The sequence below is a fragment of the Chiloscyllium punctatum genome, chromosome 4 (genome assembly GCF_047496795.1).
Source record: "Chiloscyllium punctatum isolate Juve2018m chromosome 4, sChiPun1.3, whole genome shotgun sequence".
NCBI lineage: Eukaryota > Metazoa > Chordata > Chondrichthyes > Orectolobiformes > Hemiscylliidae > Chiloscyllium > Chiloscyllium punctatum.
Window position 1 is genome coordinate 131,930,033 of NC_092742.1, and position 27,506 is coordinate 131,957,538.

Consider the following 27,506-nt stretch of genomic DNA (forward strand, 5'->3'; position numbering starts at 1 on the left):
GGTGCTCCGGTTTCCTCCCACAGTCCAATGATGTACAGGTCAGGTAAATTGGCCATGCTCAATTGTCTATAGTTTTCATGGATGTGTAAGTAAGTTGCATTCGTCAGGGGTTAATGTAGAATAACAGGGTACGGGAATGGGTTTGGGTCAGAGGGCCAGTAGACTTGTTGGGCCGAAGGGCCTGTTTCCACAGAGGAGGGATTCTATGATTCTATGACCGCTGAGGCACACCACTAGTCACAGGCCTCCAGTCTGACTGTTACCCTCTGCTGCCTACCATCAAGCCAATTTTGTACTCAGCTTGCTAACGCCCTTGGATTCCATGTGATGTAACCTTCCAGAGCAAGGTACTATGTGGAACCTTATGAAAGGCCTTCCTGAAATCTGTAGAGTCTACATGTACTGGCCTGCCCTCATCAACCTTCCTGATCACTGCATCAAAGAACGCTAAAAAATTTGTGAGGCATGGTCTCCCACACACAAGGCTATGCTGACTACTCCCAATCAAATGCTGAATTTACAAATGCAGGGCATCTTCTAAAGTAATTTACTTACCACGGATATTGGGTTTACTGATCTATAGTTCCCAGGTTTTCCTTTGCAGCCCTTCTCGAACAAGGGCACAACATTTGCTGCCCTCCAAAATCTGGGACCTCACCCGTGGGGAATGTTGATGCAAAAAGATCAGTCAGGGACCCCACAATTTCTTCTCTCGCCTCTTGCAGTGTTGTTGGATATATTTGCTCAGGAGATATATCCACGTTCATACATTCTAATACATTCAACACATCCTCTTCTGTGATATGGACTGTCCCCAAGAGATCATCACTAACGTCCCCAAATTCCCAAGCCTTCATGTGCTTCTCCACGGTCAACACAGAGGAGAAATAACCTATGCGATTCTGCATATACATGTCCATGAAGAGACCTATTCTCTCTCTACTTATTCTTTTTCCTTTCATATATTTCAAGAATCTCTTTGGATTCACCCAAATCTTCTCAGCCAAAGTCATCTGCCCTCCTGATTTCCTTCAGTAAACTCTTGTGTCCCCTATGTATCCCCAGGGATTCCCTTGACCCAGCTGCCTGTACCTGAGCCATGTCTGCTTTTTTTCTTGTTCCTTATTCCTGCCAACCTTGCTCTTCACATTCACAGGAACGTACAGATCTTGAACTGTAGTTATCCCACATTTAAAGAACTTCCACATGCCAGAGGTCCCTTTGGCTGCAAACAAACTTCTCAAACCAACCCCTGCAAGCTGCTGGCTAACTCCGTCAGAATGTGATTAGATTAGATTATATTACTTAGATTAGATTAGATTACTTACAGTGTGGAAACAGGCCCTTCGGCCCAACAAGTCCACACCGCCCCGCCGAAGCGCAACGAACCCATACCCCTACATCTACCCCTTACCTAACACTACGGGCAATTTAGTATGGCCACTTCACCTGACCTGCACATCTTTGGAGTGTGGGAGGAAACTGGAGCACCCGGAGGAAACCCACGCAGACACGGGGAGAATGTGCAAACTCCACACAGAGAGTCGCCTGAACCCCAGTATCTGGTGCTGTGAGGCAGCAGTGCTAACCACTGTGCCACCGTGCCGCCCATAAATGTGCGTTGCCCCAATGTAGAAATAGCACCTGGGGAACATTTTGTCTCAATCCACAATGATTACAATATTAATAGAACTATGGTCATAGGTTCCAAAGTGCTCCCCCACTGTCACCTCACTCCGAACATTCTGGTTGGGTTGTTTATCTTGTTTATGGAAGTAACTAGACAAAGCCATCAGCATCTCAATGTTCACTTGTGAGACTTTATCTCTTCCATATGAAGGAATGGGACCCAGAAATCTCCATTTAATCTGGATCCCATCAAAATTCCCAAGAACAGTACGGCCCAGGTTATCAGTGTTCCCAGATAACTACAGCAATGCACAGAAAGGATTCAAAGTGAATCATCACTGAAACGGTTATCATGTAAATATCCCAGATTAGTTTGAGAATGGACTTAGATCTGGAGGAAAGCTTCCTCGAAGTGCGTCCATCTAACGCTCTAGAGATTGACAGCACATCGTGTTCTCTCAATGTTGCCACAGTCAAATACACAAAGGACAGGATTAATTATTAATACCTGCATCTCTCTGACCTGATCTGGGATAGATGGGTCAGGAGGGGGAGATTACTTTGTTGGGAGGGGGTCAGTCAGGGAGGGGGAGATTGCAGTGTTGGGTAGGGGTCAGTAAGGGAAGGGGTGAGTGCAGCGTTGGGTAGGGATCAGTCAGGGAGGGGAGGTCGCAGTGTTGTGTAGGGATCAGTCAGGGAGGGGGAGGTTTCAGTGTTGTGTAGGGATCAGTCAGGGAGGGGTTGAGTGCAGTGTTGGGTAGGGATCACTCCGGGAGGGGGAGATTACAGTCTTGTGTAGCGTTGGAGGGAAATCAGGAGGGCAAAAAGGGGACATGAGATTGCTTTAACAATTAGGGTTAAGGAGAATATAAAGAACTTTTACAAATGCATAAAGGCCAAAGGGTCACTGGGGAGAAAATAGGGCCCTCAAAGATCAAGACAGCCTGCACGTGGAGCTGCAGGAGATTGGCAAAATACTGAACAAGTATGTCCTGTCGAGAAGGACATGGAAGATGTAGAATAGAATGATGTTTTGGGAAATAGCATTGGGAAATAGATGATGTCATCTTGCAAAATGTCCATATTACAGAGGAGGAAGTGTTGGATGTCTTGAAATGGTTAAGGATGGATAAATCCCCAGGACCTGATCAGGTGTACTCTCGATCTCTGTGGGAAGCTAGAGAAGTGATAGCTGGGCCCCGTGCTGAAATATTTGTATCATCGATAGACACAGGTGAGGTACAAGAAGACTGCCGGTTAGGCTAACGTGGTGCCTCTGTTTAGGAAGGGTGGTAAGGACAAGCCAGGGAACTACAGACTGGTTCGCCTGTCGTCAGTCGTGGGCACGTTGAAATACGGATACATGAGGGACAGGAGTTACATGTATTTAGAAAGGCAATGTCTAATTGGGGATAGTCAGCATTGCTTTGTGCGTGGGAAATCATGTCTCAAGATATTGAGTTTTTTGAAGAAGTAACAAAAGGATTGATGAGGGCAGCACGGTGGATGTGAGTGATCTGGACTTCAGTAAGGTGTTCGAAATGTTTCCACATGGGAGATTGGTGAGCAAGGATAGATCTCAAGGAATACAGGGAAAACCAGCCATTTGGATACAGAACTGGCACGAAGGTAGAAGACAGAGGGTGGTTGTGGAGGGTGTTTTTTTTCAGACTGGGGACCTGTGACCAGTGGAGTGCCACAAGGGTTGGTGCTGCGTCCACTACTTTCCATTAATTATATAAATGATTTGAATGTGAACACAGCAGGTATAGTTAGTAAGTTTGCAGATGACACCAAAATTGCAGGTGTAGTGGACAGTGAAGAATGTTACATCACATTATAATGGGATGGTGAACTGATGGGCCAATGGGCTGAGGAGTGGCAGATGGAGTTTAATTTAGATAAATGGGAGGTGCTGAATTTTGGAAAAGCAACTCTTCGCAGGACTTATACACTTAATGTTAATGTCCCAGGGAGTGTTTCTGAACAAAGAGACCATGGAGTGCAGGTTCATTGTTCCTTGAAAAGAGAATTGTGTGTCGATAGGATAGAGAAGAAGGTGTTTGGTATGCTTGTGTTTACTGATCAGTGCATTGAGTAAAGGAGTTGGGAGGTCATGTTGTGGCTGTATAGGACATTGGATAAGTCACTTATGGAATATTGTGCACAATTCTTGTCTCCTCCCTGTCGGAAGGATGTTGTATAAATCGAAACGGTTCAGAAAAGATTTACAAAGACGCTGACAGGATTGGAGGATGTGAGCTACAGGGAGAGGTGAAATGGGCTGGGCCTGTTTTCCCTGGAATGTCTGAGGCTGAGGGGTAACACATATGGAGGTTTATAAAACCATGAGAGGAATCGATAGGTATAACAGACATGTTCTTTTCCCTAGGGCGGGGTAGTCCAAAACTGCAGGGCCCAGATTGAGGGTGAGGGGGGAAAGATATAAAAGGAACGTAAGGGACAACGTTTTGATGTGGAGGGTGTTGCGTGTATGGAATTAACTGCCAGATGAAGTGGTGGAGACTGGTACAATTACTGCATTTAAAAGGCATTTGGATCGGTATACGAATAGGAAGGGTTGAGAGGGATTTGGGCCAAGTGCTGACAAATAAAACAAGATTATGATAGGATATGTTGGTGGCATGGATCATTTGTTTCTGTGCTGTACATTTCTATGACTGTGAATGTTTTCCACTGTCCATTTCCAGCCATACACTTCACTGTTTCCCCTGTTTACCTTGGTCAGTTCTCCTCTCAAACACATGTCAATGCCTTTGGTTGTGATTGTTGGGTGTGCTTTATGGTCACTTTTAAAATCCATCATCTCGCTGAATTCCACTACACTACAATTTCCCAGAGGATATCTCAGTGTGACAATACTCCTTCCCTCAGCGTCATCACCCAACGGTCGATCTGAGATAGTCACATCCCTGGCCATTTGCACAACGTCTTATTCAAAGAAACCCTGACACAAACATTCAAAGAGGAGTTCGGAGAACATCACTTTTGCCGATGTGACTGTCCCAGATTATACAAAGACTGAAGTCTCCCAGAATTATCAAAGTGCTTTTGTATTACACAGGAATTCATTGGAATGTGTAACAGGGTTGAGCATTGAAATGCTGTTAGGTCACCTAAAAACTGTTCTCCTGCTTGTGTTTTTGACACGTGTTACCCAGAATCTGCATTCAGACTGATTCAGCTTCATCATCCGAGGCCAAATGCTTTCTCTGTAATTCCTTTGTTACCCATTACTGTCAGGGTTCCCCATCCTGCACTCCCTGACACCCCTCAAGGAGATGTCCAATAGAATATTCATTTTCCACCTTTTGTTCACTCTGTCACCACTAAATCTCATTTACCTCTGTCCCACAGTCCATCCACCTTATTGCAGAGACTTTATCCAGTCAAAAAAGAACATTACGATTGACTCTTTCCACAATTTCTTGTCACAGTCCAATTCACTGATGTACAGTTTCAGTTAAACTCTGTCTCTTCCTGTTCCTTTCTGCTTGTCTTCAGCTACAACACCATTTTCTCTTTGGATTTGGAAAGCACCTTTCACCTGAACCCTGGCCCGGCATCCTCTCTGTCAGTTTAAAGTCCTGCCCATAAGCTTACGGATATTATTGGCCAGGACACTGCTCCCAGCAATGTTATGTTTAATTCACTCATGGGATGTTGCTGTCTCTGGCTGGCCAGCATCGCATGTCCACTCCGAGCTGCCCTTGAGCTGAGTGCCTTGCTGGATCATTTCAGCGGGCAGTTTAGAGTCAAACCCATTGCTGTGGGTCTGGATCATGTGTAGGCCAGACCCACTGTCTATAATAGATTTCCTTCCTGAAAGGATATGAGGCAGTTAGATGGGTATACTGCACTCCAGTATTAAAGTTTGGATGAACAGTCGGGTGAGAATAGCACGAGGCCATCACCTGTCCCACTCGTAGCTCACCCGTCACTGAGTACTGATCCCCTTGCACCATGAATCAAACCCCTTTCACTATGACCATTGTGTGATCCTGATACATTCCTGCACTCTGGTGATATCACTCAGTCTCTCTCCATGTGGTATACCTCAATGTGTGGGTCTAATTGCTGCCTCTGTCAGTGTCTCTCACTCTTGCAGCTACTCCAGATCCTGAGCTTACAGAATTCTCCACTCCAGAGAGATGAGGCAGTACAGGGCAGGGATGGAGACTGGGATTTTCCAGATCTCTGTGGTACTCAGTGCCATTCTCCATGTGTCACCCTGACTCCATCAGTCTAATTTCCTATTCTGTCTGTTTCCCTGTCTCCTGCAGGTAATCAGGATGTTCCTGTCTCAGCCGAATTCCTAACTCTTGTCTCGTCCATAACCATATCAAAGACGCTTGGTCAGCCAGAGATAGACAGAGAGGGAGATCTGGAGCCTTCAGTAAATCCTGCAGCTGGTAAGATCACTCACAGTAAACAGCACAGGGAGGGGTTAGTGACCTTCTGTATTCACACCCGAAAGACAGGATATAGACACAGAGCTGGGCAAGGTACACCAACATTCTAGGCTTCATTCACATGATCTTGTGAGGGACCTGCTTTCAACTCTGCTGTACTGGTCCTCCCTGGGACATCTATCTCTGACTTTCTGTCTCTTTCTCTATCCCCTCTCTCACCCACCCACTCTCATTATCTCTCTCACCCCCTCTCACCCTCTCTCTCCAAATCACTTCCCCTCACTCACTCACTCTCTCTCTCTCACCCTCTCACTCACCCTTGCTCCAACCCCCTCACTCACTCTCCACCTCATCCCTGTCTCTCACCCAACTCTCTCTCTCTCCCTCGCGGGCCTCTCCCTCACATCTCTCTCTCTCTGGCTCGCCCTGTATTTCTCCCTAGGTCGCTCTCCCCCTCTTTCTATCTTACTCTCTTTCTCTTTCTCTCTCTTGTCCCCTTATCATGCTCTCTCTCGATCTCTCAGTCTGTCTCTCATTTTCGTCCCTTCACTCAATCACCCTTGCACCTCTCTCTCTCCTTCGCGTGCCTCTCCTTCATGTCCCTCTCTCACTGGCTCGCCCTATATCTCTCCCTATTTCGCTCTCCCCTCTTTCTATCTTACTCTCTTTCTCTTTCTCATTCCCTTATCGTGCTCTCTCTCTCGCTCTCCCAGACTCTCTCTCGCATTCCGTCCACTCACTCAGTCTCTCTCTCTCGCTCGCCCCATCTCTCGCCCGTCTCTCTTACTCGCACCTCGCTCTCTCCCTCTTTCTCCCTTCACTGTCTCTCCCTTCTCTACCACTTTCTCCCCCTCTATCTGCCCCCTCTCTCTCTCCGCCCTCTCTCCCCACTTTCTCCCCACTCTCACCCCCTCTCTCACACCTCTCTCACCCAGTCTCTCACCCCCCTCACCCCCTCTGTTACACCCTCTCTTGACCCCCTCTCTCGACCCCCTCTCTCGACCTCCCTCTCTCAACCTCCCTCTCTCGACCCCTTCTCTCGACCTCCCTCTCTCTCCTCTCTCTCTCCACACCTCACCACTGTCTCTCACCCCTGTCTCTCACCCCTCTCTCCCTCTCTCTCTCCCTGTCTCTCCCCCACTTTCTCGATCCACTCTCTCGACCCCCTCCCTTGACTCCTTCACTCGACCCCCTCTCTCGACTCCCTCTCTCGACCCCAGTCCCTCAGCCCTTCTCTCTCTATCCAACTTTCTCCACCCCCTCTCTCCCCACTCTCTCTCCCCCTCTCTCCCCATCTCTCCCCTTCTCAAACGCCTCACTCGACCCCCTCTCTCGACTCCCTCTCGCTCTCCCAACCCCTTTATCCCCCTCCACCCCCTTTCCCCCTCCTCCCTCTCTCCGCTCTCTCAACCCCCTCACTCTACCCCCTCTCTCGACTCCCTCTCTCATCCCTCTCTCCCCATCACTCCCCCTCCCCCTTCTCCCAAACCCCTCACTCGACCCCCTCACTCGATCCCCTCACTCATCTCCCTCTCTCGACTCACGCTCTCTCGACGCCCTCTCTCACCCCTCTCTCCCCTTCTCTCTTCCCCCTCTCAGAACGCACTCTCTCTCCCCACTCACTACCTTTCTGTTCCCCTCTCTCCATACTCCCTCTCCTCTTCCTCACCCTCCCCCGTCACTAATCCTGTGTCTCCCTCTCTCACCCCCGTCACTCTCTCCATCTCTCTCCTCCCCTCTCTCCCCCTTTCTCTCCCCCTCCCTCTCCCCCTCTCTCTCGCTCTCACTTGACATCCCCCTCTCTCGCCCCCCCTCTCGACCCCCCCTCTTACAAACCCCCTCACTTTACACCATCTCTCGACACCGTCTCACGACCCGCCTCTCTCGACCCCACCTCCCGACCCATTCACTCGAACCGCCTCACTTGAACTCCCTCTCTCTCCCCCGCCCTCCACCTCTCTCTCACTCGAACCCCTCTCTCCCCCCTCTTTCCCCCTCTCTTGATCCCCTCTCTCCCTCTTTTTTCCCCCTCTCTCAAACTCACTCTCTTGACTCCCTTCTCTCAGTTCCCTCACTCGAACCCCCTCACTCGACTCCTCTCACTCGATCCCCCTCACTCGACCCCTTCACTGGAACCCCTCACTCAACCCCGCCTCACTTGGGCCTTCTCACTCGACCCACTCTCTCGACCTCCCATTGTCTATACCCTCTCTCTCCTGCCGCTCTCCCCCGCTCTCCCCATCTCTCCCTCCTCTACCCTACTCCCTCTCCCACTCTACCCTACTCTGTCCCACTCTCTTCCCCTCTCTCCCCCCTCTCTCCCCCCTCTCTCACCCCTCTCTCCCCCTCTCTACCCCTCTCTCTCCTCCTCTTTCTCCTCCTCTCTCTCCCCCCTCTCTCGAACCCGCTCATTCGAACCCCCTCAATCTAACGCCCCTCACTGGACACCCTCACTCGAACCCCCGCTCTCCCTCTCTCTCTTCCCGCTATCTCTCCCTCACCCCCTTTTTTCCCCACACACTCTCCCCCTTCCTCACCCTTCCTCTCTGTCCAATGTCTCTCTGTACCCCCCTCTCTGTCCCCCCTCTCTCTGTCTCCCCTCTCTCTGTCCCCCTCTCTCTATCCCCCCTCTCTCTGCCTCCCCTCTCTGCCCCTCTCTCTATCCCACCCTCGCTTTGTCCCACCCTCCCTGTCCCTGTCTCTCAGTCTCCCCCCAGCTCTGTCACCCCCTCGCTCTGTCACCTCCTCACTCTGTCGCCCCCTCGGTCTGTCCCTCTGCTCTCTGCCCCCCTCCTCTCTGTCCCCCCATTCCTCTCTGTTGCCCCCTCTCTGTGTCCTCCCTCTCCCTGAACCCCTATGACCCACACTCTCTGTCCCCTTATCTCTGTCCCCTAATTTCAGTCCTCCCTCTCTCTGTCCCCACTCTCTCTGTCCCACCTCTCTGTCCCCCTCTCTCTATCTCCCCTCTGTCCCCCACACTCTGTCGCCCCCACTCTGTGCCCCGCTCTCTGTCCCCCCTCTGTCCCCCCTTTCTGTTCCCCTCTTTCTGCCCCCCCTCTCTATTCCCTGGTCTCTGTCCCCCTCTTTCTGTCCCCTGCATCACTCTCTTTCTGTCCCTTTCTCTCTATTCCCTTCTCTCTGTTCCCTCCCTCTCTTTACCCCACTCTCTGTCCCCCCTCTCCCTGAACACCCCTCTCTTCCCCGATGACAACGTTCACTGTCCGCCATCTCTCTGTCCCCATCTCTGTCCCTCCTCGCTCTGCCCCCCTCTCTCTGCTCCACCCTCTGCCCCTCCCTCTGCCCCCCTCTCACAGTCCACCTCTCTCTCTGACCCCCTCTCTCAGTCCCCCGTCTCTCTGTCTCCCCTTTCTGTACCCACCCTTTGTTGCCCCCCTGCCCCCGTCCCTCCCCTTTCTGTTCCCAACTCTCTGTCCCCCTTCACTCTGGCCCCCCTCTCTCTGTCCTCCCTCACTGTCCCTCATTCTCTGTTCACTCTCTCTGCTTCCCATGACCCCCCTCTCTCTGTTCCCCTCTCTCGGTCCCCCCTCTCTATCCCCCATCACTGTCCCCCTCTTTCTCTGACCCCCAGTCTCCCTCTCTCTGTCCCCCTCTCTCTGTCCCCCAGTCTCTGTCCCCCTCTCTCTCTGTCCCTCGCTCTCTCTGACCCCTCTCTCTCTCTGTCCCCCTCTCTCTCTGTCACCCCCTCTCTGTCCAACCCTCTCTGTCCCCAGCCTCTGTTGCCTCCTCCTCTTTCCATTCCCCTCTTTCCGTCACCCTCTTTCTGTCCACCCTCACTGCCCGCCTTCTCTCTGCCCCCTCTCTCTTTCCTCTTCTCCGTGTCCCACTGTCTTTGTCCCCTCTCTCCAAAATCCTGTCTCTGTCCCCACCTCTCTCTGTCACCCCTCTCTCTGTCCCTCTCTCTGCATCTCTCTCTTTATCCCTTTCTCTCTGTTCCGTTCTCCCTGTTCCCTTCTCTCTGTTCCCGCTCTCTCTGTACCCCACTCTCTGTCCCCCCTCTGTCTGTCGCCATTCTGTCCCATTCTCTCTACATCCGTCACCCTCTTTTTGTCCTGCCCTCTCTCTCTACCCACCCCCCTCCTCTGTCCCCCCTCTCTCTGTCCCCTCTCTCTGTCCCCCCTCTCTATTCCCCGGTCTCTGTCCCCCTCTTTCTGTCCCCCCTGACCCCCAGTCTCCCTCTCTCTGTCCCTCTCCCTCTTTCCTCTCTCTCTGTCCCCCCCTCTGTCCCCCCCTCTCTTTCCCCAGCCTCTGTTGCCCCCTCCTCTTTCTGTTCCACTATTTCTGTACACCCTCTCTCTGCCCCCTCTCACAGTCCACTCTCTCTCTGTCCCCTCTCTTTCTGTCCCCCCTCGCTGTCCTCTCTCTCTGCCCACTCTCTCTGCTTCCTATGACCCCCGTCTCTCTGTCCCCCCTCTCTGTCTACCCTCTCTGTCCCCCCCGTCCACCCTCAAACTCTGTCCGCCTCTCTCTGTTCCCCCTCTTTCTGTTCCCCCGTCTCTGTCCCCCCACTCTGTCCCCCTCTCTATGTCCCCGCTCTCTGTCTTCCTCTCTCTGTCCCCCCTAACTCTGTCCCCCCTCACTCTGTACCCCCTCTCTGTCCCCCCTCTCTGTCCCTCATTCTCTGACCACACTCTCTGCTTCCCGTGACCCCCTTTCTCTGTCCCCCGTCTCTCTGCTCCCCTCTCTCTGTCCCCCCTCTCTCGGTCCCCCCTCAATCTGTCCACACTCTCTCTGTCCACCCTCTCTGTACCCCCCTCTTTCTGTCCCCCCCCTCCTCTACCCTACTCCCTCTCCCACTCTACCCTACTCTGTCCCACTCTCTTCCCCTCTCTCCCCCCTCTCTCCCCCCTCTCTCACCCCTCTCTCCCCCTCTCTACCCCTCTCTCTCCTCCTCTTTCTCCTCCTCTCTCTCCCCCTCTCTCGAACCCGCTCATTCGAACCCCCTCAATCTAACGCCCTCACTGGACACCCTCACTCGAACCCCCGCTCTCCCTCTCTCTCTTCCCGCTCTCTCTCCCTCACCCCCTTTTTTCCCCACACACTCTCCCCCGTCCTCACCCTCCCTTCTCATTCCCCTTGTCCCCCCTCTCTCTCCCCCCTCTCTCCACCTCTGTCTCTCCCTCTCTCTCTCCCCCTCTCTCTCCCCCCTCTATCCCCTCTCTCTCTCCCTCTCTCTCTCCCCCTCTCTCCCCCTCTCTCTCTCCCCCCCTTGCCCTCTCTCTCTCCCTCTCTTTCCCCCTCTCTCTCCCCTCTCTCTCTCCCCCTCACTCTCTACCCCTCTCTCTCTCCCCATCTCTCTCCCCCCTCTCTCTCCCCCTCTCTCTCCCCTCTCTCTCTCTCTCTCCCCCTCACTCTCTCTCCCCCTCACTCTCTCCCCCCCTTTCTCGCCCCTTTCACTGCCCCCTCTCACACTCTATCTCCCCCCTCTCTCGCCCTCTTTCTCCCAGTCTGTCTCCCCCTCTCTCTCCCCACTCTCTCCCTCTCTCTCTCTCAGAACCCCTCACTCTCCCCCTCAGTCTCCCCCAACTCTCCACCTCTCTCTCCCCTCTTTCTCCCCCGCTCTCTGCCCCCTCTCTCCTGCACACTCTCCCCCTCTCTCTCCCCACTCTCTTTCCCCCCTCTGTCTCCCCTCTCCTTCTCTCTCCACCTCTCTCTCCCCTCACTCCCCTTCTCTCTTGCCTCCTCTCCCTCCTCTCTCTTTCGCCCCTCTCTGTCTGACCCTCTCTCTGCCCCTCTATCTCACCTCACTCTGTCACCTCACTTTCCCTCCCTCTCTCACTCCCTCCCTCTATCCCTTCCTCCCTCTCTCACCCTGTCATTCACTACCCTTCCTCTCCCCCACTCACAGCCCCCTCTCTCTCCCCATTCTCAAACACATACTCCCCCGTCTCTTTACTTCTCTCCCTCTACCCTCTCTCTCTCCTCTCTCTCCCCTTCAATCTCCACATCGCTCTCCCCCTCTGTCCCCCTCTCTACGCCTCTCTCCCTCTCTCCTTCTCTCACCACCTTTTTCCCCATCTCTCTATACTGTCTCTCTCACCCCGTCTCTCTACCCCTCACTCTCTCTCCCCTCTCTCTTTCTCTTCACTAACTCTCTCCCACACCCTGTCACATAACTGTCTCTCCTCTCTCTCTCTCACTCCCTCCCTCGCTAACCCTTTCCCTCCCCACTCTCTCCCCCCACTCTCACCAGCCACACTCTCCCCCACTCTCTCTCCACAACCTCTCTCCCCCCACTTTCTCTCCCCACTTTCTCTCCCCACTTTCTCTCTCCACTCTCTCTCCCCATTCTCTGTCCCCATCTCTCTCCCCATCTCTCTCCCCATCTTTCTCACCATCTATCTCCCCACCTCTCTCCCCACCTCTCTCCCCATCTCTCTCCCCTTCCGTCTCTCCCCTTCCCTCTCTCCCCATCCCTCCCTCCCCCTCACTCTCTTGCCCTCACTCTCTCCCCCTCTTTCTCATCCCGTTCTCTGACCCCTCTCCCACTCTATCTCCCCCCTCTCTCCCCCTCTTTCTCCCAGTCTGTCTCCCCCCTCTCTCTCCCCACACTCTCCCCCTCTTTCTCACCACCTCACTCTCCCCTGCTCTCACCCCCTCACTCTCGCCCTCACTTTCCCCATTTCTCTTCCCTCTCTTTCTCACCCGCTCTCTGCCCGCCTCTCCCCCTCTCACTCTCTACTGCGTCTCTATCTCCCCATCTCTGTCTCCCCCTCCCCTCTCCCTCTCTCTCCCCCACCTTGCCCCTCTCTGTCGCCTGTCTCTCTCCCCCTCTCTCTTTGACTCTCTTTCCCCTCTCCATTGCCCCTTCTCCCTTGCCTCATCTTCATCCCTTCTTTCACCCTCCCTCTCTCGCCCTTTCTCTCTGCACCTCTCTCTGTCTTCTCTCTCTCCCCTCACTCTGTCACCTCACTCTGCCTCCCTCTCTCACTCCCTCCCTCTCTACCTCCCTCTCTCTCACCCTGTCACTCATGATCCTCTATTTCCCCCACTCACTCCCCTCTCTCTCCCCCTCTCTCACACCCACACTCCCCCTCTCCACTTCCTTCCCTCCACCCCCTCTCTTTCTCCTCCTCTCTCCCCTCTCCCTTCACCCTCTCTCTCCCTCACTCTCCCCCCTCCCCTCTCCCCATCTCTCTTCCCCAGTCTCTATCTCGCTCTACCTCCTCTCTCTTCCCCTTCTCTCCACGACTCTCTCTCTCGCTCCCCGCTCTCTGCACACCCCTCGCTCGCCCCCTCTTTCACCATCTTCCCATCCTCTCTCCCCCTCTCTCTCCCTACATCTCTCCCCTCTCTCCCTACCGTCTCTCTCTCAACCCCTGTCTCGACACCTCTCTCTGTCACCCCCTCTCTACCTCTCACTCTCTCTCTCCCCTCTCTGACACCCACGCTCCCCCTCTCCACTTCCCTCCTTCCACCCCCTCTCTTTCTCCCTCCTCTCTCCCCTTCTCTCTCTCCATGTCTCTTCACACTCTCTCCCCCTCACTCTCCCATCTGCCCTCTCCCTATCTCTCTTCCCCAGTCTCTATCTCGCTCTACCTCATCTCTCTTCCCCCTCTCTCCACGACTCTTTCTCGCTCCACCCTCTCTCCACACCCCTCTCTCGCCCTCTCTCTCACCATCTCTCCCCTCCTCTCTCCCACTCTCTCTTGCCCCCTCTCCCCCCCCTCTCTCCCCCTCTCTCTCCCCCCCTCTACCGTCTCTCTCTCAACCCCTCTCTCTACACCTCTCTCTCCCCTTTTTCTTCACTAACTCCCTCCCACTCTGTCACCTAACTCGCTCCCTCTTTCTCCCTCCCTCCCCCTCTCTCCCCCATTCTCCACCCACTCTACCCCCACTATCTCCCCACTCTGTCCCCCCACTCTTTGTCCCCACTCTCTATCCCCAGTCTCTCTCCCCACACTCTCTCTCTCCCACAGTCTCACCCCCAATTTTCCCCCACTCGCTCTGTCCCCACTCTCTCTGCACTCACTCTCTCTCACCCTCTCTCTCTCCCCTCCTCTCTGTCCCCAAACTCTCTCTCCTCCTTTCTCTCCCACTTTCTCACCCCTTCCCTCCCCTTTCTCTCCCCCTCTAGCCTCTCTCTCTCTCACCCTCTCTCTCCTCCCACAGTCTCCCCCTCTCTACACTCACTCTGACACCTCTCTCCCCACTCTCCCCTCTCTCCCCCTCTCTACCCAACTCTCTCCCCCTCTCTCTCCCCCTCCCCCTCTCTATCCCCACACTCTCCCCTCTTTCTTCCCTCTCTCTCCCCTCTCTCTACCCACTCTCTCTCGCCCCCCTCTCAAGCCCCCTCTCTCAAGTACCCTCTTTCTTGCCCCCTCTGACCTCTGTCTCCCCTCTATCTTGCCCCACTCTAACTCCCCTCTCCAGCCCCCTCCTTTGCTCACCCCCTCTCTCTACCCCTCTCTCCCCATCTCTCTCTCTTCACTACCTCTCTCCCCTTACTCTGTCACCTCTTCTACCTCCCTCTCTCACACCCTCCCTCTCTCCCTCCCTCCCTCGCACTCTACCCCACTCACTCCCCCCTCTCCCCCACTCTCTCCCCTCTCTAGCGCTGTCCCCCCCTCTCCCCGTTTCTCGACCCCTCTCTGTTGCCCATCACTCTCATCCCCCCCTCTCTCGCCCCCCTCTCCCTCACCCTCTCTCTCCTTCCATCTCTCTCCACCCATCTCTCTCCACCCATCTGTCTCCACCCATCTCTCTCTCCACCCATCACTCTCCATCTATCTCTCTCCTCCCATCTCCCCCTCTCTCCCCCCTCTTTCCCCTCTCTCTTTCTCCGTCCCACGCCCACTATCTCTCCCTCTGTCTCCGCCCATTCTCTCCCCTCCTCTTGCCCCCTCTCTCCCCTCACCGTCTCTCTTCCGTCTCTCTCCCCGCCTCTCTCTCCCTGCGTCTCTCTCCCCACCTCTCTCCCCGTCTCTCCCCGACTCTCTCCCCATCTCTCTCCCCATAATTTCCTCCCTCGTCCCATTTCTAGCTCCATACTCTCTCGCCACTCTCTCCCCACTCTCTCTCCTCTCTCTCTCCCCCCCTCTCTCCCCACTCACTCTCCTCTCTCTCTCCCCTCTCTCTCCCTCTCTCTCCCCCCTTTCTCTCCCTCTCTCTCCCTCTCTCTCCCCCCTTGCCCATCTCTCCCCCCTCTTTCCCCCTCTCCCTCCTCTCTACCCCCTCTCCCCCTCCCCCTCTCCCCCCTCTCTCCCCCTCTCTCTCCTCCTCTCTTCCTCCCCCTCTCTCTCCCTCTCTCTTCCCGCTCTTTCTCCCCCTCTCTCACCTCATTCTGTCCTCCTCTGTCTCCCTCACCCTCTCTCTCCCCCCTCTTCCCCCCACTCTCCTGTCTCTCTCCCCCTCTTTCCTGTCGTTCTCCCGTCTATCTCTCCCACTTCTCTCTCACCCTCTCTCCCCTTCTCTCTCCCCCTGTCTCCACCCCACACTCTCCACCCCACTGTCTCCACCCTCTCTCTTCCCTATCCCCCCTCTCTCTCTCCACACTCTCTATCCCCGCATCCTCACCCCCGCTCCGTCACCCCCGTTCTCTCACCCCCCGCTCTCTCACCCCCCGCTCTCTCACCCCCACTCTCTCACCCCACTCTCTCACCCAGCTCTATCAACCCCCCTCTCTCCCTCTCTCTCTCACACCCCCTCACTCTCCGGCTCACTCTCCCGCCTCACTATCCCCCTCACTCTCCCCCCTCACTCTCCCCCCTCACTCTCCCCCTCACTCTCCACCCTCTCTCTTCCCCCTTTTTATCTCTCCGCTCACTGCCCCCCTCTCTACTCCCTCTCTCTCTACTGCCTCTCTCTCTCTACCCCCTCACTCCCCAGATTCTCTATCTACCTCCACCCACTCTCCCCACTCCCCCTCTATCCTCCTCCCTCTCTCTCTCCCCTTGCCCCCTCTCTCTCTCTCGCCTCTCTCTCTCTTCCTCTCTCCCCTCCGCCTTGCCTCCTGTCCCTCCCCTCTTTCGCCCTCTCTCTCTACCCCTATCTCTCTCTCTTTTCACTCTGTCACCTCACTCTCCCTCCCTCTCTCACTCCCTCCCGCTCTCCCTCCTTCCGTCTCTCACCCTTTTACTTACTCACTATCGTCTCTGTCCCCCACTCTCCCCTCTCTCTCCCCCCACTCTCCCCCCTCTCTCTACACCCCTCTCTCACCCCTCTCTCTACCCTCTCTCACTATCCCGCTCACCCCCTCTCTGTACTCCTCAATCTCTCTCCCCCCTCTCTGTTCTCTAACGCTCTCCCCACTCTGTCACCTAAATCTCTCGTCTCCCTCTCTCCCCCTCTCACTCTCTCCTCTCTCCAACACTATCTTTCCCCACTCACTCCCACACTCTCTTCCACCACACTCACCCCCATCTTTCTCCCCTCTCTCTCTTTTCCCTCTCTCTCCTCTCTCTCCTCCTCCGTCTCTCACCCACTCAGTCTCCCCTCTCTCCCTCCCTCTCTCGCCCCACTCTATCCCCAATCTCACTCCACATCTTTCTCTCCCTCTTTTGCTCCCCCTTTCTCTCCCCCTTTTCTACTCCCTCTCTCTCCCCAACCCCCACAATTGCCCCCACCCCCTCTCTCACCCCCTCTCTCTCACCCCTTTCTCTATCAACCCTCTCTCTCTCTCCCCCTCACTATCACCCTCTCTCTCATCCCCTCACACTCCCTCCTCTCTCTGCCCTTCTCTCACCCCCTCTCTCTCACCCCTTTCTCTCGTCCCACTCTCGCGTGCTCTCTCTCAACCCCACTCTCTCCCACTCTCTCACCCCCTCTCTTACATCCTCTCTCTACCCTCTCACTCCACCTCGCTCACTCCCTCTCTCTACGCCGCAATCTCTCTCTCCCTTCTCTCTCTTCACTATCTCTCTCCCCCACTCCGTCACTTAAATCTCTCCCCTCTCTTTCCCTCCCTCTCTCAGTCCCTCCCTCTCTGCCCCTCTCAGGCACCCCTCTCTCCACACTGTCTTTCCCCAATCTCTCCCCAATATCTTCCCCCATTCTCACCGCAATCTCACTCCCCTCTCTCCCTCTCCCTCTTTCTCTCTCCCCTCTTTCTCCCCCTCTCTCCACACTCTTTCTCCCCCTCCCTCTCTCACCATCTCACTCTCCCCTCTCTCTCCCTCTCTCTCAATTGCTCTCCACTCTCTCCCCCAATCTCACTCCCCCTCTTTCTCTCCCCTATCTCTGCTCCTTTCTCTCTCCCTTTCTCTGCCCCCATCTCTCTCCCCCACGCCCCACTTTTCCTCCCTCTCTGTCCCCCACTATATCTTTTACCCCCTCTCTGCCCCCTCTCGCTCTGTCCCCCCTCGTTCTGTCCCCCTGGTCTCTGCTCCCATCCTCTCTGTCCCCCCTTCCTCTCTGTTCCCCCCTATCTGTCCCCCCTCTCTCTCCCCTTCTCTCTGTACCCCTCTCGCTGTCTCCTTCTCTCTGTCCCCCTCTTTCTGTCCCCCTCTGTTCCCCCAGTCTCCCTCTCTCTGTTCCTCTCTCTCTCTGTCCCACCCTCTCTGTCCCCTTCTCTGTTCCCCACTCTCTGACCACCCCTCTCTCTGTCCCCCTCTCTCTGTCCTCAATCTTTGACTACCCCCCTATCTGTCACTCTCTCCCTATCCCCCCGTCCCCCTCTCTCTTTCCCCCGCCCTGTTCCCCCTCACTCTGTCCCGCCCTTCTCTCTGTCGCCCCTCTCTCTGTCGTCCCTCTCTCTGTCCAATGTCTCTCTGTACCCCCCTCTCTGTCCCCCCTCTCTCTGTCTCCCCTCTCTCTGTCCCCCTCTCTCTATCCCCCCTCTCTCTGCCTCCCCTCTCTGCCCCTCTCTCTATCCCACCCTCGCTTTGTCCCACCCTCCCTGTCCCTGTCTCTCAGTCTCCCCCCAGCTCTGTCACCCCCTCGCTCTGTCACCTCCTCACTCTGTCGCCCCCTCGGTCTGTCCCTCTGCTCTCTGCCCCCCTCCTCTCTGTCCCCCCATTCCTCTCTGTTGCCCCCTCTCTGTGTCCTCCCTCTCCCTGAACCCCTATGACCCACACTCTCTGTCCCCTTATCTCTGTCCCCTAATTTCAGTCCTCCCTCTCTCTGTCCCCACTCTCTCTGTCCCACCTCTCTGTCCCCCTCTCTCTATCTCCCCTCTGTCCCCCACACTCTGTCGCCCCCACTCTGTGCCCCGCTCTCTGTCCCCCCTCTGTCCCCCCTTTCTGTTCCCCTCTTTCTGCCCCCCCTCTCTATTCCCTGGTCTCTGTCCCCCTCTTTCTGTCCCCTGCATCACTCTCTTTCTGTCCCTTTCTCTCTATTCCCTTCTCTCTGTTCCCTCCCTCTCTGTACCCCACTCTCTGTCCCCCCTCTCCCTGAACACCCCTCTCTTCCCCGATGACAACGTTCACTGTCCGCCATCTCTCTGTCCCCATCTCTGTCCCTCCTCGCTCTGCCCCCCTCTCTCTGCTCCACCCTCTGCCCCTCCCTCTGCCCCCCTCTCACAGTCCACCTCTCTCTCTGACCCCCTCTCTCAGTCCCCCGTCTCTCTGTCTCCCCTTTCTGTACCCACCCTTTGTTGCCCCCCTGCCCCCGTCCCTCCCCTTTCTGTTCCCAACTCTCTGTCCCCCTTCACTCTGGCCCCCCTCTCTCTGTCCTCCCTCACTGTCCCTCATTCTCTGTTCACTCTCTCTGCTTCCCATGACCCCCTCTCTCTGTTCCCCTCTCTCGGTCCCCCCTCTCTATCCCCCATCACTGTCCCCCTCTTTCTCTGACCCCCAGTCTCCCTCTCTCTGTCCCCCTCTCTCTGTCCCCCAGTCTCTGTCCCCCTCTCTCTCTGTCCCTCTCTCTCTCTGACCCCTCTCTCTCTCTGTCCCCCTCTCTCTCTGTCACCCCCTCTCTGTCCAACCCTCTCTGTCCCCAGCCTCTGTTGCCTCCTCCTCTTTCCATTCCCCTCTTTCCGTCACCCTCTTTCTGTCCACCCTCACTGCCCGCCTTCTCTCTGCCCCCTCTCTCTTTCCTCTTCTCCGTGTCCCACTGTCTTTGTCCCCTCTCTCCAAAATCCTGTCTCTGTCCCCACCTCTCTCTGTCACCCCTCTCTCTGTCCCTCTCTCTGCATCTCTCTCTTTATCCCTTTCTCTCTGTTCCGTTCTCCCTGTTCCCTTCTCTCTGTTCCCGCTCTCTCTGTACCCCACTCTCTGTCCCCCCTCTGTCTGTCGCCATTCTGTCCCATTCTCTCTACATCCGTCACCCTCTTTTTGTCCTGCCCTCTCTCTCTACCCACCCCCCTCCTCTGTCCCCCCTCTCTCTGTCCCCTCTCTCTGTCCCCCCTCTCTATTCCCCGGTCTCTGTCCCCCTCTTTCTGTCCCCCCTGACCCCCAGTCTCCCTCTCTCTGTCCCTCTCCCTCTTTCCTCTCTCTCTGTCCCCCCCTCTGTCCCCCCTCTCTTTCCCCAGCCTCTGTTGCCCCCTCCTCTTTCTGTTCCACTATTTCTGTACACCCTCTCTCTGCCCCCTCTCACAGTCCACTCTCTCTCTGTCCCCTCTCTTTCTGTCCCCCCTCGCTGTCCTCTCTCTCTGCCCACTCTCTCTGCTTCCTATGACCCCCGTCTCTCTGTCCCCCCTCTCTGTCTACCCTCTCTGTCCCCCCCGTCCACCCTCAAACTCTGTCCGCCTCTCTCTGTTCCCCCTCTTTCTGTTCCCCCGTCTCTGTCCCCCCACTCTGTCCCCCTCTCTATGTCCCCGCTCTCTGTCTTCCTCTCTCTGTCCCCCCTAACTCTGTCCCCCCTCACTCTGTACCCCCTCTCTGTCCCCCCTCTCTGTCCCTCATTCTCTGACCACACTCTCTGCTTCCCGTGACCCCCTTTCTCTGTCCCCCGTCTCTCTGCTCCCCTCTCTCTGTCCCCCCTCTCTCGGTCCCCCCTCAATCTGTCCACACTCTCTCTGTCCACCCTCTCTGTACCCCCCTCTTTCTGTCCCCCCCTTTGTCCGCGCTATCTCTCTGTCCACCACCTCTCTCTTTCCCCCTCTCTCTGTCCCCCCTCTCTCTGTCCCCCATCTCTCTGTCGGCCCTCTCTCTGTCCCCCCTCTCTCTCTGTCCCCCTCTCTCGGACCCCCCTTTATATCCCCCCTCTCTGTCCCCTTCTTTCTGTCCCCTCCGCTTCCCCTGTCTCCCTCACTCTGTACCCCCCTCTCTCTGTTCCCCTCTCTCTCTGTCCCCCTCGCTCTCTATCCCCCCTCTCTGCCCCCTCTCTCTTTCCTCCTCTCCGTGTCCTACTCTCTTTTTCGCCTCTCTCTATCCCACTGTCTCTGTCCTCCCTCTCTCTTTCACCCCTCTCTCTATCCCTTTCTCTGCGTCTCTCTCTCTGTCCCTTTCTCTCTGTTCGCTTCTCTCTGTTCCCTTCTCTGTGTTCCCGCACTCTCTGTACACCAATCTCTGCCCCCCTCTGTCCCCTTCTCTCTACCCCTGTCACCCTCCTGTCCTGCTATCTGTCTTGTTCCTTTCTCTCTGTAGCCCCTCTCTGTCACCACTCTCTCGGTCCCCCACTCTCTGTCCCTGTCTCTCTTGCTCCCCCTCTCTGTCCCCCTTTCAATTTCCCCCCTCGTTATGCCCCCCTCTCTGTGCCTCCCTCTCTCTACACTCTCTCTCTACCCCCCTCTCTCAGTCCCCCTCTCTCTGTCTCCCCTTGCTGACCCTCACTCTCTGCCCACTTTCTCTGCTCCCTATGACTCCCGTCTCTCTGTCTCCGTGTCTCTGTCCCCCTTCTCTCTGTCCCCATCTCTGTCCCCACTCTTTCTGTCCCCCCTCTCTGTCCCCCTCTGTCCCTCCATCTCTGTCCCCCCCACTCTGTCCCACCCCTCTTTCTCCCGCCTCTCTCCGTACCCCCTCACTCTGCCCCCTCTCTCTTTCCCCTCTCGCTCTCCCTCATTCTCTGCCCACACTCTCTGCTCCCCATGAACCCCTTTTTCTGTCCCCCGTCTCTCTGTCCCCTCTCTCTGTCCCCCCCGTCACCCACTCTCTGTCCCACCCATCTCTGTCCCCTTTCTCTGTCCCCCCTCACTCTGTCCCCCCTCTCTCTGTCCCCCGTCACTGTGCCCCCCCTCTTTCCCCCCTCGCTGTCCCTCATTCTCTGCCCACTCTCTCTGCTTCCCATGACCCCCTTTCTCTTTTTCCCCTCTCTCTGTCCCCCCTCACTCTGTCCACCCTCTCGCTGTCCACCCTCTCTCTACCTACCCTCTGTTCCCCGTCCCTCCACTTTCTGTTCGCCTCTTCCTGTCCCCCCGTCTGTCCAATCTTTCTCTCTGTCCCCCTCTCTCTTTCCCCCTCTCTCTGTCCTCCTCTGTCTGTCCACTTCTCTCAGTCCCCCTCTCTCTGTCCCCCCTCTCTCTGTCCCCCTTCTCTCTGTCCCCCCTCTCTATCCCCCCTCTCTGTCCCCCTGTCTTTCTGTACCCCCTTGCCCCCCAGTCTCCATCTTTCTGTCCCTCTCTCTCTGCCCCCCCCCCTCTGTCCCCCCTCTCTCTGTTCCCCTCTCTCTCTGTCCCCTCTCTCTCTACCCCCCTCTCTGTCCCCCTCTCTCTTTCCTCCTCTCCGTGTCCTACTCTCTTTGTCCCCTCTCTCTATCCCTCTTTCTTTCACCCCTCTCTCTATCCCTTTCTCTGCGTCTCTCTCTCTGTCCCTTTCTCTCTGTTCCCTTTTCTGTGTTCCCGCACTCTCTGTGCACCAATCTCTGCCCCCCTCTGTCCCCTTCTCTCTGCCCCCGTCACCCTCCTGTCCTGCCATCTGTCTGTCCCCCCTCTCTCTGTTCCCCTCGCTCTCTGCACCCCCCTCTCTCTGTCCCCCCTCTCTCTGCCCCCTCTCTCTTTACTCCTCTCCGTGTCCCACTCTCTTTGTCCCCTCTCTCTATCCCCCTGTCTCTGTCCCCACCTCTCGCTGTCACCCCTCTCTCTGTATCTCTCTCTCTGCCTCTCTCTCTCTCTCTGTCCCTTTCTCTCTATTCCCTTCTCTCTTTTCCCTCCCTCTCTGTACCCCACTCTCTGTACCCCCTCTCTCTGTCCCACGCTATCTCTGTCCCCGTCTCTCTGTCCCCCGTCTCTCTGTCCCCCCTCTCTGTACCCACCCTCTGTTCCCCCCTCTATCCCCATGTCCCTCCTCTTTCTGTTCCCCTCTCTCTATCCCTCCTCTCTGTCCCCCCTCTGTTCCCCCCTCTCTGCCCCCCTCGCTGTCCCTAAATCTCTACCCACTCTTTCTTTTCGCCATGAGCCCCTTTCTCTGTCACCCGGCTCTCTGTGCCCACTCTCTCTGTCCACCCTCTCCGGCCCCCTCTCTGGCTCCCCACTCTCTCTGTCCCCTCTCTCTCTGTCCACTCTTTCTCTGTCCCCCCTCTCTATCCCCCTCTCTCTCCCCCTCTTTCTGTCCCCCACTGCCCCCCCAGTCTCCCTCTCTATGACCCCCTCTCTCTGTCGCCCCTCTCTCGGTTCCCCCTCACTCTGCCCCCCCTCTTTCATTCCCCCCTCGCTGTCCCTCATTCTCTGACCACTCTCTCTGCTCCCTATTACCCCCGTCTCTCTGTCCCCGTCTCTCTGTCCCCCGTCTCTCTTCCCCATCTCCGTTCCCACTCTCTCTGTCCACCCTCTCTGTCCCCTCTCTCTGTCCCCCCTTCTGTCCCCGCCTCTGTCCCACCTTCTCTGTCCTCCTCCTTTGTGTCCTGCCTCTCTCTGTCCCCCCTCACTCTGCCCCCTCTCCCATTCCTCCCTCGCTGTCCCTCATTCTCTGACCACTCTCTCTGCTCCCCATGACAACCCTTTCTCTGTCCGCCGTCTCTCTGTCCCCACTCTCTCTGTCCCTGTCTCTCTGTCCCCTCTCTCTCTGTCCACCGTTTTTCTGTCCCTTCTCTCTGTCTCCCCCTCTGTCACCCCGTCTCTGTCCAACCCCTCTCTGTCCCACCCCTCTCTGTCCCGCCTCTCTCTGTCCCCCCTCTCTATGTCCCCCCTCTCTCTGTCCCCCCTCACTCTGCCCCCTTCTCTCTTTCGCCCCTCGCTGTCCCTCATTCTCTGCCCACACTCTCTGCTCCCCATGACCCCCTTTCTCTGTCCCTGGCCCTCTGACCCCGTCTCTCTGTCCACCGTCTCTCTGTCCTCTCTCTCTCTTCCCCCCTCTGTCACCCCCTCTCTGTCCCACCCATCTCTGTCCCCCTCTCTCTGTCACCCCTCACTCTGCCCCCTCTCTTCCCCCCTCGCTGTCCCTCATTCTCTGCCCACTCTCTCTGCTCCCCATGACCCCCTTTCTCTGTTCCCCGTCTCTCTGTCCCCCTCTCTCTGTCACCCCTCTCTCTGTCCCCATCTCTCTCTGACTCCTCTGTCTCTATCCCCCTCTCTCTCTGACCCCTCTGTCTCTGTCCCACTGTCCCTCCTCTTTCTGTTCCCCTCTTTCTGTCCCCACCTCTCTGTCCCCCCCGTCCCCCCGCCCCCTCTCTTTCTGTCCCTCCTCTCTGTCCCCCCTCTCTCTGTCCCCCCTCACTCTGTCCTCCCTCTCTGTCCCCCCCCCTGTCCCCCCCTCACTGTCCCACCCCTCTCAGTCCCCCCTCTCTGTTCCCACTCTCTCTGTCCCCCCTCTCTCTGTCCCCCTCTCTCTCTGAACCCCCTGTCTGTCCACCCCTCTTTGTCCCCAGCCTCTGTTGCCCCCTCCTTTTTCCATTGCCCTCTTTCCCTTTCCCTCTTTCTGTCCACCCTCTCTGCCCGCCATCTCTCACTGTCCCCCTCTCTCTGCCCCCCTCTCTCTTTCCTCCTCTCCGTGTCCCACTCTCTTTTTACCCCTCTCTCTAAACCCCTGTCTCTGTCCCCACCTCTCGCTGTCACCCCTCTCTCTGTCTCTCTCTCTCTGCGTCTCTCTCTCTGTCCCTTTCTCTCTGTTCCCTTCTCTCTGTTCCCGCTCTCTCTGCACCACACTCTCTGTCCCCCCTCTGCCTGACCACCCTCTGTCCCCTTTTCTCTGCCCCGTCACCCTCTTTCTGTCCTGCCCACTCTCTGTACCCCCCTCTCTGTCCCCCCTCTCTGTTCTCCCTCTCTCTATCCCCCTCTCCTTGAACACCCCTCTCTGCCCCCTTTGACTCCCTTTCTCTGTCCGCTGTCTTTCTGTCCCCATCTTGTTCCTTACTCTCTGTACCCCCACGCTGTTCCCCTCCTTGTCCCCACTCTCTCTTTCCCCCACTCTCTGTCTCTGTTTCTCTTGCTCCCCCTTCTGTCCCCCTTTCAATTTCCCCCCCTCGTTCTGCCCCCCTCACTCTGCCCCCCTCTCTCTGCACCCTCTCTCTGTACCACCCCTCGCTCTCCTGCCTCTCTCTGCACCCCACTCTCTGTCCCCCCTCTTTCTGTCCCCCCTCTATCCCCTTCTCTCTGCCCCCGTCACCCTCTGTCTGTCCTGCCCACTCTCTGTACCCCCCTCTCTGTCCCCCCTCTCTGTCCCCCCTCTTTCTATCCTCCTCTCCCTGAACACCCCTCTCTGCCCCCTTTGACTCACTTTCTCTGTCCGCTGTCTCTCTGTCCCCATCTTGTTCCTTTCTCTCTGTACCCCCACTCTGTCCCCCTCTCTGTCCCCACTCTCTGTGTCCCCCACACTCTGTCCCTGTTTCTCTTGCTCCCCCTCTCTGTCCCCCTTTCAATTTCCCCCCCTCGTTCTGCCCCCCTCTCTCTGCCCCCTCTCTCTGCCCCCTCTCTCTGTCCCACCCTTCTCTCTCCTGCCTCTCTCTATCCCCCCTCTCTCTGTCCCCCGTCTCTCTGTCCCCCCTCATTCTGCCCCCCTCTCTCTTTCCCCCCTCACTGTCCCTCATTCTCAGCCCACTCTCTCTGCTCCCCATGACCCCCTTTCTCTGTCCCCCGTCTCTCTGTCCCCCGTCTCTCGGTCCCCTCTTCTGTCCCCCACTCTGTCACCCCCTCTCTGTCCCACCCCTCTCTGTCCCACCTCTCTCTGTTCCCCCCTCTCTGTTTCCCCCCTCTCTCTGTCCCCCTCACTCTGCCCCCTCTCTCTTTCCCCCCTCGCAGTTCCTCATTCTCTGCCCACACTCTCTGCACCCCATGACCCCCTTTCTCTGTCCCCCGTCTCTCTGCCCCCCGTCTCTCTGTCCCCCCTCTCTCTTTCACCCCTCTCTCTGTCACCCCTCTCTCTCCCCCTTTCTCTGACCACTCTATCTCTGTCCCACTCTCTCTCTCTGAACCCCCCCTCTCTCTCTGTCCCCCGTCCCTCCTCTTTCTATTCCCTTCTTTCAGTCCCCCCTTCTGTCCCGCCGTACCCCCATCTCTGTCCCCCTCTCTGACCCCCCTCTCTCTGTCCCCCCTCACTCTGTCCCCCCTCACTCTGTCCCCCCTCTCTGTCCACCACCCTGCCCCCCCTCTCTGCCCCCGTTCCGCCTCTCTCTGTCCCCCCTCTCTGTCCCCCCTCAATCTGTCTCCCCTCTCTCTCTTTCCCCCCTCGCTGTCCCTCATTCTCTGCTCACTCTCTCTGCTCCCCATGACCCCCTCTCTGTTCCACTCTCTCGGTCCCCACTCTCTATCCCCCCTCTCTGTCCCCCTCATTCTCTCCCGTCCTGCCCCCCAGTCTCCCTCTCTCTGTCCCCCTCTCTCTGTCCCCCTCTCTCTCTGTCCCCCTTCTCTCTGTCCCCCCTCTCTGCCCACCCCTCTCTATCCCAGCCTCTGTTGCCCCCTCCTCTTTCCGTTCCCCTCTTTCCATCCCTCTCTTTCTGTCCACGCTCTCTGCCCGCCCTCTCTCACTGTCTCTCTCTCTCTGCCCCCTTCTCTCATTCCTCCTGTCAGTGTCCCACTCTCTTTGTCCCCTCGCTCTAAACCCCTGTCTCTGTCCCCACCTCTCTCTGTCACCCCTCTCTTTATCCCTCTCTCTGCGTCTCTCTCTCTGTCCCTTTCTCTCTGTTCAATTCTCTCTGTTCCCGCTCTCTCTGTACCCCACTCTCTGACCCCCTTTTTGTGTCCCCCTCTGTCTCCTTCTCCCTGCCCCGTCACCCTCTTTCTGTCCTGCCCTCTCTCTGTACCCACCTCTCTGTCCCCCCTCACTGATTCCACTCTCTCTGTCCCCCTCTCCCTGAACACCCTTCTCTGCCCCCTTTGACCCCGTTTCTCTGTCTGCCGTCTCTCTGTCCCCATCTCTTTCCCCATCTTGTTTCTTTCTCACTGTACCCCCTCTCTGTCCCCCTCTCTGTCACCACTCTCTCTGTCCCCCTCTCTCTGTCCCTGTCTCTCTTGCTCCCCCTCTCTGCCCCCCTTTCAATTCCCCCCTCGTTCTGCCCTCCTCTCCCTGCCCCCTCTCTCTGCCCCCTCTCTCTGCCCCCTCTCACAGTCCACCTCTCTCCCTTTCCCCCACTCTCTGTCCCCCTCTCTCTCTCTCCCGTCGCTGTCCCTCACTCTCTGCCCACTTTCTCTGCTCACTTTGACCCCCGTCTCTCTGTCTCCCGTCTCTCTGTCCCATGTCCCTCAGTCCACATCTCTGTCGCCACTCTCTCTGTCCACCCTCTCTGTCCCCCTTCTCTGTACCCACCCTCTGTTCGCCCCCTCTATCCCACGTCCCTCCTCTTTCTGTTCCCCTCTTTCTGTACCCCACTCTCTGTCCCCCGTCACCACTTCTCTATCCCCCTCTGTCCCACCCCTCTCTCTCTGTCTCCCTCTCTCTGTCCCCCTCTCTTTGTCCCCCTCTCTCTCTGCCCCCCTCTTTCCCCCCTCGCTGTCCCTCATTCTCTGCCCACACTCTCTGCTCCCCATGACCCCCTTTCTCTGTACCCCGTCTCTCTGTCCCCCCTCTCTGTCACCTCTCTCTCTGTCCCCCCCTCACTCTCTCCCCACCCCTTCTGTCCACCCTCTCTGTACCCACCCTCTGTTCCCCGTCCCTCCACTATCCTTTCACCTCTTTCTGTCCCCGCCTCTGTCCACCCTTTCTCTGTGTTCCCCCTTTCTCTTCCCACTCTCTCTGTCCTCCTCTCTCTGTCCACTTCTCTCTGTCCCCCTCTCTCTGTCCCCCCGCTCTCTGTTCCCCCTCTCTCTGTCCCCCTTCTCTCTGTCCCCCCTCTCTATCCACCCTCTCTGTCCCCCTGTCTTTCTGTACCCCCTTGCCCCCCAGTTTCCCTCTCTCTGTCCCCCCTCACTGTCCCCCCTCTCTCACTGACCCTTCTCTCTCTGTGCCCCCCCTCTCTGTTGTCCCCTCCTCTTTCTGTTCCCCTCTTTCTGTCTCCCCTCTCTGCCCGACCTCTCTCTTTCTGCCCTCTCTCACTGTCCCCGCTCTCTGCCCCCTCTCACTTTCCTCCTCTCCGTGTCCCACTCTCCTTGTCCCCTCTCTCTATCCCCCTTTCTCTATCACCCTTCTTTCTGTCCATCTCTCTGTCTCTCTCTCTCTCTGTCTCTTTCTCTCTGTTCCCTTCTCTCTGTTCCCGCTCTCTCTGTCTCCACTCTCTCTGTCCCCCACTCTCTGTCCCTGTCTC